Genomic DNA, 17,185 nt, shown 5'->3' on the forward strand with positions numbered 1-17,185 from the left:
TAGCAACCAGCTACAGCACCCTAGCAACCATATATCAACATTAACAAGCCATATCTCAGCCCCAGAACATCGTACAGACATGAGGGTGGTCTCTTTTGACTCAGACTGGCCAATATTCTTTAAATATCAAACCATAAACTGTATAGCCACACCCTAGTAACCATTTACAGTACCCTAGTAACCGTACAAACACATGAATAAGCCATATCTCAGCCCCAGAACATCCTACAGACATGTTTTTTGCCTTTTTTGCATTATCCGGGTGGCGAATTTTGCCACGGCAAGCACCACTCACATTTTCTTCAGGAAATGTACATTCTAGTTAGTGGTGCTTGCGTAGCAAGGCATCACTATTACTATCTAGCCCGAAAACGGTTTTAGTGATGCCTTGCGAAGCAAGGCATCACCATCACTCTCAAACATACATATTAGTGTTGCTTGTGAAGCAATGCATCAATATTGCTATTCTCCATATTTTTATTATTAATGGTGCTTGCGTAGCAAGCCATAAATATTATTTAGAACGGTTTATTATTATTCATCTTTATCTTATTCTTATTCCGGACAACATTTTGTCCCGCTACTCCTCCCACAGTTTTTGTCACAGACCCATGAATGAGGTGTCAAAACGTGCGGCTTATTCGGGAATGGTGTGCTATATCTTTTCTAAGGGGTCGGGGGTGCGGTGTTCGCCCCAGGGGCGAAAAAGTAGCGAAAAAAATCCCATAGACTTAACATTGCGAAAATTTTTAACGAGTCATAACTCAGAGCGAGGATTTCGTAGAAACTCGTGTGTCACCACATTTGAAGAGGCTGACAGGCCCTTTAAGATGACACATCTCAATGGGGTATAAGTTGTACCCCTGGGGCGCTAGAGCTCCCCAAATTTCCCCATTGACTTATAATGGGGAGGGACGTCCCATTAAACGCATGTGTTTCTCTTACTATGGGAAATTGCATAGGGATTTTGTATTGACCACAGCTCTGGCTCACAGTGTCTCAGAGACAAGGGGGTGGGCTCAATTTACTCAGACAGCCAATCACTATCTCAGGATCATTGTGAACCTATGAAGCCACGCCCTAGCAACCATTTAGAGCTCCCTAGCAACTGATCCCATAGACTTCCATTGAAAGAGATCAAAGGGATATCTTTGGATAGAAGTGTCATAGAAACATGAAGGTGGGTTTGTTTGACTCGGGGCATCAACAGCCAATCACAAATCACCTTCAACTCTTCCTAGCCACGCCCTAGCAACCATTATCAAGCAGCCTAGCAACCGTTAATCACGACCTATATCTCTGCCTCAGAACATCATAGAGGCATGGGGGTTGGTTTATATCATTCATACTCACAAGCAGCCTTTGGAGTATTGTCATTGGATGCTGCCAAGCCACTCCATAGCAACCAAACAGAGTACCTTAGCAACCGTTTACCAAGACCTATATCTCTGCCTCAGAACATCATACAGACATGGGGGTTGGTTTATATCATTCATACTGACAAGCAGTATCATCATTGGATGCTGCCATGCCACTCCATAGCAACCAAAAAGAGTACCCTAGCAACCGTTTACCAAAACTTATATCTCAGCCTCAGAACAACATAGAGACATGGGGGTTGGTTTATATCATTCATACTGACAAGCAGTATCATCATTGGATGCTGCCATGCCACTCCATAGCAACCAAACAGAGTACCCTAGCAACCGTTTACCAAGACTTATATCTCAGCCCCAGAACATCATACAGACATGGGGGTTGGTTTATATCATTCATACTGACAAGCAGTATCATCATTGGATGCTGCCATGCCACTCCATAGCAACCAAACAGAGTACCCTAGCAACCGTTTACCAAGACTTATATCTCAGCCCCAGAACATCTTACAGACATGTTTCTTGGCTTTTTTGCATTATCCGGGTGGCGAATTTTGCCACGGCAAGCACCACTCACATTTTCTTCAGGAAATGTACATTCTAGTGTTGTGATTACTATTCACCTTGAAGAAACTTTGGCGTGCTACTCCTCCGGCACCGTTTGTCGTAGACCCATGAATGAGGTGTCAAATCGTGCGACTTATTGAGGAGAGGTGTGCTATATCTCTTCTAAGCGATCGGGTGTATGATGTTAGTTTTCGGCGGGAAAAAAATCGTCCCAATCAAGTCCCCATTGACTTAACATGGAGACGAGGTTTATTTGATCATATCTCCGCCTCAGAACATCACAGAGACTTGAGGCTGGTCTCATTTGAATCAGCCTATCAAGCAACTAATAACTAGTGACATTCAAACTTCATAGCCACGCCCTAGCAACCAGCTACAGCACCCTAGCAACCATATATCAACATTAACAAGACATATCTCAGCCCCAGAACATCGTACAGACATGAGGGTGGTCTCTTTTGACTCAGACTGGCCAATATTCTTTAAATATCAAACCATAAACTGTATAGCCACACCCTAGTAACAATTTACAGTACCCTAGTAACCGTACAAACACATGAATAAGCCATATCTCAGCCCCAGAACATCCTACAGACATGTTGCTTGGCTTTTTTGCATTATCCGGGTGGCGAATTTTGCCACGGCAAGCACCACTCACATTTTCTTCAGGAAATGTACATTCTAGTTATAATTATTCTTTTTCCACACAACATTTTGTCCCGCTACTCCTCCCACAGTTTTTGTCACAGACCCATGAATGAGGTGTCAAAACGTGCGGCCTAATCGGGAATGGTGTGCTATATCTTTTCTAAGGGGTCGGGGGTGCGGTGTTCGCCCCAGGGGCGAAAAAGTAGCGAAAAAAATCCCATAGACTTAACATTGGGAAAAATGTAAAAAAAAATTAACAAGTCATAACTCTAAGCGAGGATTTCGTAGAAACTCGTGGGTCACCACATTTGAAGAGGCTGACAGGCCCTGTAAGATGACACATCGCAAAGGGGTGTGAGTTGTACCCCTGGGGTGCAGGAGCTGCCTAAATTTGCCCCATTGACTTACTATGGGGAGGGACGTCCCATAAAACGCATGCGTTTCTCTTACTATGGGAAATTGCATAGGGATTTTGTATTGACCATAGCTCTGGCTCACAGTGTCTCAGAGACAAGGGGGTGGGCTCAATTTACTCAGACAGCCAATCACTATCTCAGGATGATTGTCAACATATGAAGCCACGCCCTAGCAACCATTTAGAGCTCCCTAGCAACTGATCCCATAGACTTCCATTGAAAGAGATCAAAGGGATATCTTTGGATAGAAGTGTCATAGAAACACGAGGGTGGGTTTGTTTGACTCGGGGCATCAACAGCCAATCACAAATCACCTTCAATACTTCCTAGCCACGCCCTAGCAACCATTATCAAGCAGCCTAGCAACCGTTAATCACGACCTATATCTCTGCCTCAGAACATCATAGAGGCATGGGGGTTGGTTTATATCATTCATACTGACAAGCAGCCTTTGGAGTATTGTCATTGGATGCTGCCAAGCCACTCCATAGCAACCAAACAGAGTACCTTAGCAACCGTTTACCAAGACATATATCTCTGCTTCAGAACATCGTAGAGACATGGGGCTTGGTTTATATCATTCATACAGACAAGCAGTATCATCATTGGATGCTGCCAAGCCCCCCTAGCAACCAAACAGAGTACCCTAGCAACCGTATACCAAGACCTATATCTCTGCTTCGGAACATCGTAGAGACATGGGGGTTGGTTTATATCATTCATACAGACAAGCAGTATCATCATTGGATGCTGCCAAGCCCCCCTAGCAACCAAACAGAGTACCCTAGCAACCGTATACCAAGACCTATATCTCTACTTCAGAACATCATAGAGGCATGGGGGTTGGTTTATATCATTCATACAGACAAGCAGTATCATCATTGGATGCTGCCAAACCCCTCCATAGCAACCAAACAGAGTACCCTAGCAACCGTTTACCAAGACCTATATCTCTGCCTCAGAACATCCTAGAGACATGGGGGTTGGTTTATATCATTCATACAGACAAGCAGTATCATCATTGGATGCTGCCAAGCCCCCCTAGCAACCAAACAGAGTACCCTAGCAACCGTATACCAAGACCTATATCTCTGCTTCAGAACATCATAGAGGCATGGGGGTTGGTTTATATCATTCATACAGACAAGCAGTATCATCATTGGATGCTGCCAAACCCCTCCATAGCAACCAAACAGAGTACCCTAGCAACCGTTTACCAAGACCTATATCTCTGCCTCAGAACATCCTAGAGACATGGGGGTTGGTTTATATCATTCATACAGACAAGCAGTATCATCATTGGATGCTGCCAAGCCCCCCTAGCAACCAAACAGAGTACCCTAGCAACCGTACACCAAGACCTATATCTCTGCTTCGGAACATCGTAGAGACATGGGGGTTGGTTTATATCATTCATACAGACAAGCAGTATCATCATTGGATGCTGCCAAGCCCCCCTAGCAACCAAACAGAGTACCCTAGCAACCGTATACCAAGACCTATATCTCTGCTTCAGAACATCAAAGAGGCATGGGGGTTGGTTTATATCATTCATACAGACAAGCAGTATCATCATTGGATGCTGCCAAGCCCCTCCATAGCAACCAAACAGAGTACCCTAGCAACCGTTTACAAGGACCTATCTCTCTGCATCAGAACATCGTAGAGGCATGGGGGTTGGGTCTTTTGACTCAGACTGGCAAATAGTCTTTAAATGTCACCCCATAAATTGTATAGCCACTCCATAGCAACCATATAGAGTACCCTAGCAACCGTACAAACACATGAATAGGACATATCTCAGCTCCACAACATCGTACAGACTTGGGGGTGGCCTCTTTTGTTTCGGGTGAGAATCCAGTACACACAACATAGCATCCGAGAGGATTTTTTTGCCACGGCAAGCACCACTCACATTTTCTTCAGGAAATGTACATTCTAGTTAGTGGTGCTTGCGTAGCAAGGCATCACTATTACTATCTAGCCCGAAAACGGTTTTAGTGATGCCTTGCGAAGCAAGGCATCACCATCACTCTCAAACATACATATTAGTGTTGCTTGTGAAGCAATGCATCAATATTGTTATTCTCCATATTTTTATTATTAGTGGGGCTTGCGTAGCAAGCCATAAAAATATTTAGATCGGTTTATTATTATTATTCTTATTCTTATTCCGGACAACATTTTGTCCCGCTACTCCTCCCACAGTTTTTGTCACAGACCCATGAATGAGGTGTCAAAACGTGCGGCTTATTCGGGAATGGTGTGCTATATCTTTTCTAAGGGGTCGGGGGTGCGGTGTTCGCCCCAGGGGCGAAAAAGTAGCGAAAAAAATCCCATAGACTTAACATTGCGAAAATTTTTAACGACTCATAACTCTGAGCGAGGATTTCGTAGAAACTCGTGTGTCACCACATTTGAAGAGGCTGGCAGGCCCTGTAAGATGACACATCGCAATGGGGTATAAGTTGTACCCCTGGGGCGCTAGAGCTCCCCAAATTTCCTCAAATTTCCCCATTGACTTATAATGGGGAGGGACGTCCCATTAAACGCATGTGTTTCTCTTACAATGGGAAATTGCATAGGGATTTTGTATTGACCATAGCTCTGGCTCACAGTGTCTCAGAGACAAGGGGGTGGGCTCAATTTACTCAGACAGCCAATCACTATCTCAGGATGATTGTCAACCTATGAAGCCACGCCCTAGCAACCATTTAGAGCTCCCTAGCAACTGATCCCATAGACTTCCATTGAAAGAGATCAAAGGGATATCTTTGGATAGAAGTGTCAGAGAAACATGAAGGTGGGTTTGTTTGACTCGGGGCATCAACAGCCAATCACAAATCACCTTCAACTCTTCCTAGCCACGCCCTAGCAACCATTATCAAGCAGCCTAGCAACCGTTAATCACGACCTATATCTCTGCCTCAGAACATCATAGAGGCATGGGGGTTGGTTTATATCATTCATACTGACAAGCAGCCTTTGGAGTATTGTCATTGGATGCTGCCAAGCCACTCCATAGCAACCAAACAGAGTACCTTAGCAACCGTTTACCAAGACCTATATCTCTCCCTCAGAACATCATACAGACATGGGGGTTGGTTTATATCATTCATACTGACAAGCAGTATCATCATTGGATGCTGCCAAGCCCCCCTAGCAACCAAACAGAGTACCCTAGCAACCGTATACTAAGACCTATATTTCTGCTTCGGAACATCGTAGAGACATGGGGGTTGGTTTATATCATTCATACAGACAAGCAGTATCATCATTGGATGCTGCCAAGCCCCCCTAGCAACCAAACAGAGTACCCTAGCAACCGTATACCAAGACCTATATCTCTGCTTCAGAACATCATAGAGGCATGGGGGTTGGTTTACATCATTCATACAGACAAGCAGTATCATCATTGGATGCTGCCAAGTCCCCTTAGCAACCAAACAGAGTACCCTAGCAACCATATACCAAGACCTATATCTCTGCTTCAGAACATCATAGAGACATGGGGGTTGGTTTATATCATTCATACAGACACGCAGTATCATTATTGGATGCTGCCAAGCCCCCCTAGCAACCAAACAGAGTACCCTAGCAACCGTATACCAAGACCTATATCTCTGCTTCGGAACATCGTAGAGACATGGGGGTTGGTTTATATCATTCATACAGACAAGCAGTATCATCATTGGATGCTGCCAAGTCCCCTTAGCAACCAAACAGAGTACCCTAGCAACCGTATACCAAGACCTATATCTCTGCTTCAGAACATCATAGAGACATGGGGGTTGGTTTATATCATTCATACAGACACGCAGTATCATCATTGGATGCTGCCAAGCCCCCCTAGCAACCAAACAGAGTACCCTAGCAACCGTATACCAAGACCTATATCTCTGCTTCGGAACATCGTAGAGACATGGGGGTTGGTTTATATCATTCATAAAGACAAGCAGTATCATCATTGGATGCTGCCAAACCCCTCCATAGCAACCAAACAGAGTACCCTAGCAACCGTTTACAAGGACCTATATCTCTGCATCAGAACATCGTAGAGGCATGGGGGTTGGGTCTTTTGACTCAGACTGGCAAATAGTCTTTAAATGTCACCCCATAAATTGTATAGCCACTCCATAGCAACCATATAGAGTACCCTAGCAACCGTACAAACACATGAATAGGACATATCTCAGCTCCACAACATCGTACAGACTTGGGGGTGGCCTCTTTTGTTTCGGGTGAGAATCCAGTACACACAACATAGCATCCGAGAGGATTTTTTTGCCACGGCAAGCACCACTCACATTTTCTTCAGGAAATGTACATTCTAGTGTTGTGATTACTATTCACCTTGACGAAACTTTGGCGTGCTACTCCTCCGGCACCGTTTGTCGTAGACCCATGAATGAGGTGTCAAATCGTGCGACTTATTGAGGACAGGTGTGCTATATCTCTTCTAAGCGATCGGGTGTATGATGTTAGTTTTCGGCGGGAAAAAAATCGTCCCAATCAAGTCCCCATTGACTTAACATGGAGAAGAGGTTTATGTGATCATATCTCCGCATCAGAACATCACAGAGACTTGGGGCTGGTCTCATTTCAATCAGCCTATCAAGCAGCTAATAACTAGTGACATTCAAACTTCATAGCCACGCCCTAGCAACCAGCTACAGCACCCTAGCAACCATATATCAACATTAACAAGCCATATCTCAGCCCCAGAACATCGTACAGACATGAGGGTGGTCTCTTTTGACTCAGACTGGCCAATATTCTTTAAATATCAAACCATAAACTGTATAGCCACACCCTAGTAACCATTTACAGTACCCTAGTAACCGTACAAACACATGAATAAGCCATATCTCAGCCCCAGAACATCCTACAGACATGTTTTTTGCCTTTTTTGCATTATCCGGGTGGCGAATTTTGCCACGGCAAGCACCACTCACATTTTCTTCAGGAAATGTACATTCTAGTTAGTGGTGCTTGCGTAGCAAGGCATCACTATTACTATCTAGCCCGAAAACGGTTTTAGTGATGCCTTGCGAAGCAAGGCATCACCATCACTCTCAAACATACATATTAGTGTTGCTTGTGAAGCAATGCATCAATATTGCTATTCTCCATATTTTTATTATTAATGGTGCTTGCGTAGCAAGCCATAAATATTATTTAGAACGGTTTATTATTATTCATCTTTATCTTATTCTTATTCCGGACAACATTTTGTCCCGCTACTCCTCCCACAGTTTTTGTCACAGACCCATGAATGAGGTGTCAAAACGTGCGGCTTAATCGGGAATGGTGTGCTATATCTTTTCTAAGGGGTCGGGGGTGCGGTGTTCGCCCCAGGGGCGAAAAAGTAGCGAAAAAAATCCCATAGACTTAACATTGCGAAAATTTTTAACGAGTCATAACTCAGAGCGAGGATTTCGTAGAAACTTGTGTGTCACCACATTTGAAGAGGCTGGCAGACCCTTTAAGATGACACATCGCAATGGGGTATAAGTTGTACCCCTGGGGCGCTAGAGCTCCCCAAATTTCCCCATTGACTTATAATGGGGAGGGACGTCCCATTAAACGCATGTGTTTCTCTTACAATGGGAACTTGCATAGGGATTTTGTATTGACCACAGCTCTGGCTCACAGTGTCTCAGAGACAAGGGGGTGGGCTCAATTTACTCAGACAGCCAATCACTATCTCAGGATCATTGTGAACCTATGAAGCCACGCCCTAGCAACCATTTAGAGCTCCCTAGCAACTGATCCCATAGACTTCCATTGAAAGAGATCAAAGGGATATCTTTGGATAGAAGTGTCATAGAAACATGAAGGTGGGTTTGTTTGACTCGGGGCATCAACAGCCAATCACAAATCACCTTCAATTCTTCCTAGCCACGCCCTAGCAACCATTATCAAGCAGCCTAGCAACCGTTAATCACGACCTATATCTCTGCCTCAGAACATCATAGAGGCATGGGGGTTGGTTTATATCATTCATACTGACAAGCAGCCTTTGGAGTATTGTCATTGGATGCTGCCAAGCCACTCCATAGCAACCAAACAGAGTACCTTAGCAACCGTTTACCAAGACCTATATCTCTGCCTCAGAACATCATACAGACATGGGGGTTGGTTTATATCATTCATACTGACAAGCAGTATCATCATTGGATGCTGCCATGCCACTCCATAGCAACCAAACAGAGTACCCTAGCAACCGTATACCAAGACCTATATCTCTGCTTCAGAACATCATAGAGGCATGGGGGTTGGTTTATATCATTCATACAGACAAGCAGTATCATCATTGGATGCTGCCAAGGCCCCTTAGCAACCAAACAGAGTACCCTAGCAACCGTATACCAAGACCTATATCTCTGCTTCAGAACATCATAGAGGCATGGGGGTTGGTTTATATCATTCATACAGACAAACAGTATCATCATTGGATGCTGCCAAACCCCTCCATAGCAACCAAACCGAGTACCCTAGCAACCGTTTACCAAGACATATATCTCTGCCTCAGAACATCCTAGAGACATGGGGGTTGGTTTATATCATTCATACAGACAAGCAGTATCATCATTGGATGCTGCCAAGCCCCTCCATAGCAACCAAACAGAGTACCCTAGCAACCGTTTACAAGGACCTATATCTCTGCTTCAGAACATCGTAGAGGCATGGGGGTTGGGTCTTTTGACTCAGACTGGCAAATAGTCTTTAAATGTCACCCCATAAATTGTATAGCCACTCCATAGCAACCATATAGAGTACCCTAGCAACCGTACAAACACATGAATAGGACATATCTCAGCTCCACAACATCGTACAGACTTGGGGGTGGCCTCTTTTGTTTCGGGTGAGAATCCAGTACACACAACATAGCATCCGAGAGGATTTTTTTGCCACGGCAAGCACCACTCACATTTTCTTCAGGAAATGTACATTCTAGTGTTGTGATTACTATTCACTTTTACGAAACTTCGGCGTGCTACTCCTCCGGCACCGTTTGTCGTAGACCCATGAATGAGGTGTCAAATCGTGCGACTTATTGAGGAGAGGTGTGCTATATCTCTTCTAAGCGATCGGGTGTATGATGTTAGTTTTCGGCGGGAAAAAAATCATCCCAATCAAGTCCCCATTGACTTAACATGGAGAAGAGGTTTATGTGATCATATCTCCGCATCAGAACATCACAGAGACTTGGGGCTGGTCTCATTTCAATCGGCCTATCAAGCAGCTAATAACTAGTGACATTCAAACTTCATAGCCACGCCCTAGCAACCAGCTACAGCACCCTAGCAACCATATATCAACATTAACAAGCCATATCTCAGCCCCAGAACATCGTACAGACATGAGGGTGGTCTCTTTTGACTCAGACTGGCCAATATTCTTTAAATATCAAACCATAAACTGTATAGCCACACCCTAGTAACCATTTACAGTACCCTAGTAACCGTACAAACACATGAATAAGCCATATCTCAGCCCCAGAACATCCTACAGACATGTTTTTTGCCTTTTTTGCATTATCCGGGTGGCGAATTTTGCCACGGCAAGCACCACTCACATTTTCTTCAGGAAATGTACATTCTAGTTATTATAATAATTATTATAGATTCCGGACGCTTTTTCGGCGCGCTTCTCCTCCCACAAATTTTGTCACAGACCCATGAATGAGGCGTCAAATCGACCGGCTTAAACGGGAATGGTGTGCTATATCTTTTCTAAGGGATCGGGGGTGCGCTGTTCGCCCCAGGGGCGAAAAAGTAGCCGAAAAGTCAATGGGATTTAACATTGCGGAAACTTTGACCCCTCATAGCTCCGAGCGAGGATTTCGGAGAAACTCGTGTGTCACCACATTTGAAGAGGCTGACAGGCCCTGTAAGATGACACATCTCAATGGGGTATAAGTTGTACCCCTGGGGCGCTAGAGCTCCCCAAATTTCCTCAAATTTCCCCATTGACTTATAATGGGGAGGGACGTCCCATTAAACGCATGTGTTTCTCTTACAATGGGAAATTGCATAGGGATTTTGTATTGACCATAGCTCTGGCTCACAGTGTCTCAGAGACAAGGGGGTGGGCTCAATTTACTCAGACAGCCAATCACTATCTCAGGATGATTGTCAACCTATGAAGCCACGCCCTAGCAACCATTTAGAGCTCCCTAGCAACTGATCCCATAGACTTCCATTGAAAGAGATCAAAGGGATATCTTTGGATAGAAGTGTCAGAGAAACATGAAGGTGGGTTTGTTTGACTCGGGGCATCAACAGCCAATCACAAATCACCTTCAACTCTTCCTAGCCACGCCCTAGCAACCATTATCAAGCAGCCTAGCAACCGTTAATCACGACCTATATCTCTGCCTCAGAACATCATAGAGGCATGGGGGTTGGTTTATATCATTCATACTGACAAGCAGCCTTTGGAGTATTGTCATTGGATGCTGCCAAGCCACTCCATAGCAACCAAACAGAGTACCTTAGCAACCGTTTACCAAGACCTATATCTCTCCCTCAGAACATCATACAGACATGGGGGTTGGTTTATATCATTCATACTGACAAGCAGTATCATCATTGGATGCTGCCAAGCCCCCCTAGCAACCAAACAGAGTACCCTAGCAACCGTATACCAAGACCTATATCTCTGCTTCAGAACATCATAGAGGCATGGGGGTTGGTTTATATCATTCATACAGACAAGCAGTATCATCATTGGATGCTGCCAAGCCCCCTTAGCAACCAAACAGAGTACCCTAGCAACCATATACCAAGACCTATATCTCTGCCTCAGAACATCGTAGAGACATGGGGGTTGGTTTATATCATTCATACAGACAAGCAGTATCATCATTGGATGCTGCCAAGCCCCCCTAGCAACCAAACAGAGTACCCTAGCAACCGTATACCAATACCTATATCTCTGCTTCGGAACATCGTAGAGACATGGGGGTTGGTTTATATCATTCATACAGACAAGCAGTATCATCATTGGATGCTGCCAAGCCCCCTTAGCAACCAAACAGATTACCCTAGCAACCGTATACCAAGACCTATATCTCTGCTTCAGAACATCATAGAGGCATGGGGGTTGGTTTATATCATTCATACAGACAAGCAGTATCATCATTGGATGCTGCCAAGCCCCCCTAGCAACCAAACAGAGTACCCTAGCAACCGTATACCAAGACCTATATCTCTGCTTCAGAACATCATAGAGGCATGGGGGTTGGTTTATATCATTCATACAGACAAGCAGTATCATCATTGGATGCTGCCAAGCCCCTCCATAGCAACCAAACAGAGTACCCTAGCAACCGTTTACAAGGACCTATATCTCTGCATCAGAACATCGTAGAGGCATGGGGGTTGGGTCTTTTGACTCAGACTGGCAAATAGTCTTTAAATGTCACCACATAAATTGTATAGCCACTCCATAGCAACCATATAGAGTACCCTAGCAACCGTACAAACACATGAATAGGACATATCTCAGCTCCAGAACATCGTACAGACTTGGGGGTGGCCTCTTTTGTTTCGGGTGAGAATCCAGTACACACAACATAGCATCCGAGAGGATTTTTTTGCCACGGCAAGCACCACTCACATTTTCTTCAGGAAATGTACATTCTAGTTAGTGGTGCTTGCGTAGCAAGGCATCACTATTACTATCTTGCCCCAGAACGGTTTTAGTGATGCCTTGCGCAGCAAGGCATCACCATCACTCTCAAACATACTTATTAGTGGGCCTTGCGAAGCAAGGCATCAATATTGTTATTCTCCATACTAATTAATATTCGTGGAGCTTGTTTAGCAAGGCGTATATATTATGTAACCCAGGATTGGTTTATTATTATTCTTTATTCTTATTATTCCGGACAACATTTTGACGCGCTACTCCTCCCACAGTTTTTGTCACAGACCCATGAATGAGGTGTCAAAACGTGCGGCTTATTCGGGAATGGTGTGCTATATCTTTTCTAAGGGGTCTGGGGTGCGGTGTTCGCCCCAGGGGCGAAAAAGTAGCGAAAAAAATCCCATAGACTTAACATTGCGAAAATTTTTAACGAGTCATAACTCTGAGCGAGGATTTCGTAGAAACTCGTTTGTCACCACATTTGAAGAGGCTGACAGGCCCTGTAAGATGACACATCACAATGGGGTATAAGTTGTACCCCTGGGGCGCTAGAGCTCCCCAAAATTCCTCAAATTTCCCCATTGACTTATAATGGGGAGGGACGTCCCATAAAACTCATGTGTTTCTCTTACAATGGGAAATTGCATAGGGATTTTGTATTGACCACAGCTCTGGCTCACAGTGTCTCAGAGACAAGGGGGTGGGCTCAATTTACTCAGACAGCCAATCACTATCTCAGGATGATTGTCAACCTATGAAGCCACGCCCTAGCAACCATTTAGAGCTCCCTAGCAACTGATCCCATAGACTTCCATTGAAAGAGATCAAAGGGATATCTTTGGATAGAAGTGTCAGAGAAACATGAAGGTGGGTTTGTTTGACTCGGGGCATCAACAGCCAATCACAAATCACCGTCAACACTTCCTAGCCACGCCCTAGCAACCATTATCAAGCAGCCTAGCAACCGTTTACCAAGACCTATATCTCTGCCTCAGAACATCATAGAAACATGGGGGTTGGTTTATATCATTCATACTGACAAGCAGCCTTTGGATTATTGTCATTGGATGATGCCAAGCCACTCCATAGCAACCAAACAAAGCACACTAGCAACCGTTTACCAAGACCTATATCTCTGCCTCAGAACATCATAGAGGCATGGGGGTTGGTTTATATCATTCATACTGACAAGCAGCCTTTGGAGTATCATCATTGGATGCTGCCAAGCCACTCCATAGCAACCAAACAGAGTACCCTAGTAACCGTATAACAAGACCTATATCTCTGCATCAGAACATCGTAGAGACATGGGGGTTAGTTTATATCATTCATACTGACAAGCAGTATCATCATTGAATGTTGCCAAAACATTCCATAGCAACCAACCAGAGTTCCCTAGCAACCGTTTACCAAGACCTATATCTCTGCATCAGAACATCGTAGAGACATGGGGGTTGGTTTATATCATTTATACTGACAAGCAGTATCATCATTGGATGCTGCCAAGCCACTCCATAGCAACCAAACAGAGTACCCTAGCAACCGTTTACCAAGACCTATATCTCTGTCCCAGAACAACCTACAGACATGTTGCTTGGCTTTTTTGCATCCCAGTAGCATCCGAGAGGATTTTTTTGCCACTGCAAGCACCACTCACATTTTCTTCAGGAAATGTACATTCTAGTTAGTGGTGCTTGCGAAGCAAGGCATCACTATTACTATCTTGCCCCAGAACGGTTTTAGTGATGCCTTGCGAAGCAAGGCATCACCATCACTCTCAAACATACTTATTAGTGTGCCTTGCGAAGCAAGGCATCAATATTGTTATTCTCCATACTAATTAATATTCGTGGAGCTTGTTTAGCAAGGCGTATATATACTATGTAACCCAGGAATGGCTTATTATTATTCTTCTTCTTCTGGACACTTTTTCGGCGCGCTTCTCCTCCCACAAATTTTGTCACAGACCCATGAATGAGGCGTCAAATCGACCGCCTTATACGGGAATGGTGTGCTATATCTTTTCTAAGGGATCGGCGGTGCGCTGTTCGCCCCAGGGGCGAAAAAGTAGCCGAAAAGTCAATGGGATTTAACATTGCGGAAACTTTGACCCCTCATAGCTCCGAGCGAGGATTTCGGAGAAACTTGTGTGTCACCACATTTGAAGAGGCTGACAGGCCCTGTAAGATGACACATCTCAATGGGGTGTAAGTTGTACCCCTGGGGCGCTAGAGCTCCCCAAATTTCCTCAAATTTCCCCATTGACTTATAATGGGGAGGGACGTCCCATTAAACGCATGTGTTTCTCTTACAATGGGAAATTGCATAGGGATTTTGTATTGACCATAGCTCTGGCTCACAGTGTCTCAGAGACAAGGGGGTGGGCTCAATTTACTCAGACAGCCAATCACTATCTCAGGATGATTGTCAACCTATGAAGCCACGCCCTAGCAACCACTTAGAGCTCCCTAGCAACTGATCCCATAGACTTCCATTGAAAGAGATCAAAGGGATATCTTTGGATAGAAGTGTCAGAGAAACACGAGGGTGGGTTTATTTGACTCGGGGCATCAACAGCCAATCACAAATCACCGTCAACACTTCCTAGCCACGCCCTAGCAACCATTATCAAGCAGCCTAGCAACCGTTTACCAAGACCTATATCTCTGCCTCAGAACATCATAGAGACATGGGGGTTGGTTTATATCATTCATACAGACAAGCAGTATAATCATTGGATGATGCCAAGCCCCTCCATAGCAACCAAACAGAGTACCCTAGCAACCGTTTACCAAGACCTATATCTCTGCCTCAGAACATCATAGAGACATGGGGGTTGGTTTATATCATTCATACAGACAAGCAGTATCATCATTGGATGCTGCCAAGCCCCCCTAGCAACCAAACAGAGTACCCTAGCAACCGTATACAAAGACCTATATCTCTGCTTCAGAACATCATAGAGGCATGGGGGTTGTTTTATATCATTCATACAGACAAGCAGTATCATCATTGGATGCTGCCAAGCCCCCTTAGCAACCAAACAGAGTACCCTAGCAACCATATACCAAGACCTATATCTCTGCCTCAGAACATCATAGAGGCATGGGGGTTGGTTTATATCATTCATACAGACAAGCAGTATCATCATTGGATGCTGCCAAGCCCCCTTAGCAACCAAACAGAGTACCCTAGCAACCATATACCAAGACCTATATCTCTGCTTCAGAACATCATAGAGACATGGGGGTTGGTTTATATCATTCATACAGACAAGCAGTATCATCATTGGATGCTGCCAAGCCCCCTTAGCAACCAAACAGAGTACCCTAGCAACCATATACCAAGACCTATATCTCTGCCTCAGAACATCATAAAGACATGGGGGTTGGTTTATATCATTCATACAGACAAGCAGTATCATCATTGGATGCTGCCAAGCCCCCCTAGCAACCAAACAGAGTACCCTAGCAACCGTATACCAAGACCTATATCTCTGCTTCGGAACATCGTAGAGACATGGGGGTTGGTTTATATCATTCATACAGACAAGCAGTATCATCATTGGATGCTGCCAAGCCCCTCCATAGCAACCAAACAGAGTACCCTAGCAACCGTTTACAAGGACCTATATCTCTGCATCAGAACATCGTAGAGGCATGGGGGTTGGGTCTTTTGACTCAGACTGGCAAATAGTCTTTAAATGTCACCCCATAAATTGTATAGCCACTCCATAGCAACCATATAGAGTACCCTAGCAACCGTACAAACACATAAATAGGACATATCTCAGCTCCAGAACATCGTACAGACTTGGGGGTGGCCTCTTTTGTTTCGGGTGAGAATCCAGTACACACAACATAGCATCCGAGAGGATTTTTTTGCCACGGCAAGCACCACTCACATTTTCTTCAGGAAATGTACATTCTAGTGTTGTGATTACTATTCACCTTGAAGAAACTTTGGCGTGCTACTCCTCCGGCACCGTTTGTCGTAGACCCATGAATGAGGTGTCAAATCGTGCGACTTATTGAGGAGAGGTGTGCTATATCTCTTCTAAGCGATCGGGTGTATGATGTTAGTTTTCGGCGGGAAAAAAATCGTCCCAATCAAGTCCCCATTGACTTAACATGGAGACGAGGTTTATTTGATCATATCTCCGCCTCAGAACATCACAGAGACTTGAGGCTGGTCTCATTTGAATCAGCCTATCAAGCAACTAATAACTAGTGACATTCAAACTTCATAGCCACGCCCTAGCAACCAGCTACAGCACCCTAGCAACCATATATCAACATTAACAAGACATATCTCAGCCCCAGAACATCGTACAGACATGAGGGTGGTCTCTTTTGACTCAGACTGGCCAATATTCTTTAAATATCAAACCATAAACTGTATAGCCACACCCTAGTAACAATTTACAGTACCCTAGTAACCGTACAAACACATGAATAAGCCATATCTCAGCCCCAGAACATCCTACAGACATGTTGCTTGGCTTTTTTGCATTATCCGGGT

This window comes from Gobio gobio, assembly GCF_949357685.1.
Source record: "Gobio gobio genome assembly, chromosome: 2".
NCBI lineage: Eukaryota > Metazoa > Chordata > Actinopteri > Cypriniformes > Gobionidae > Gobio > Gobio gobio.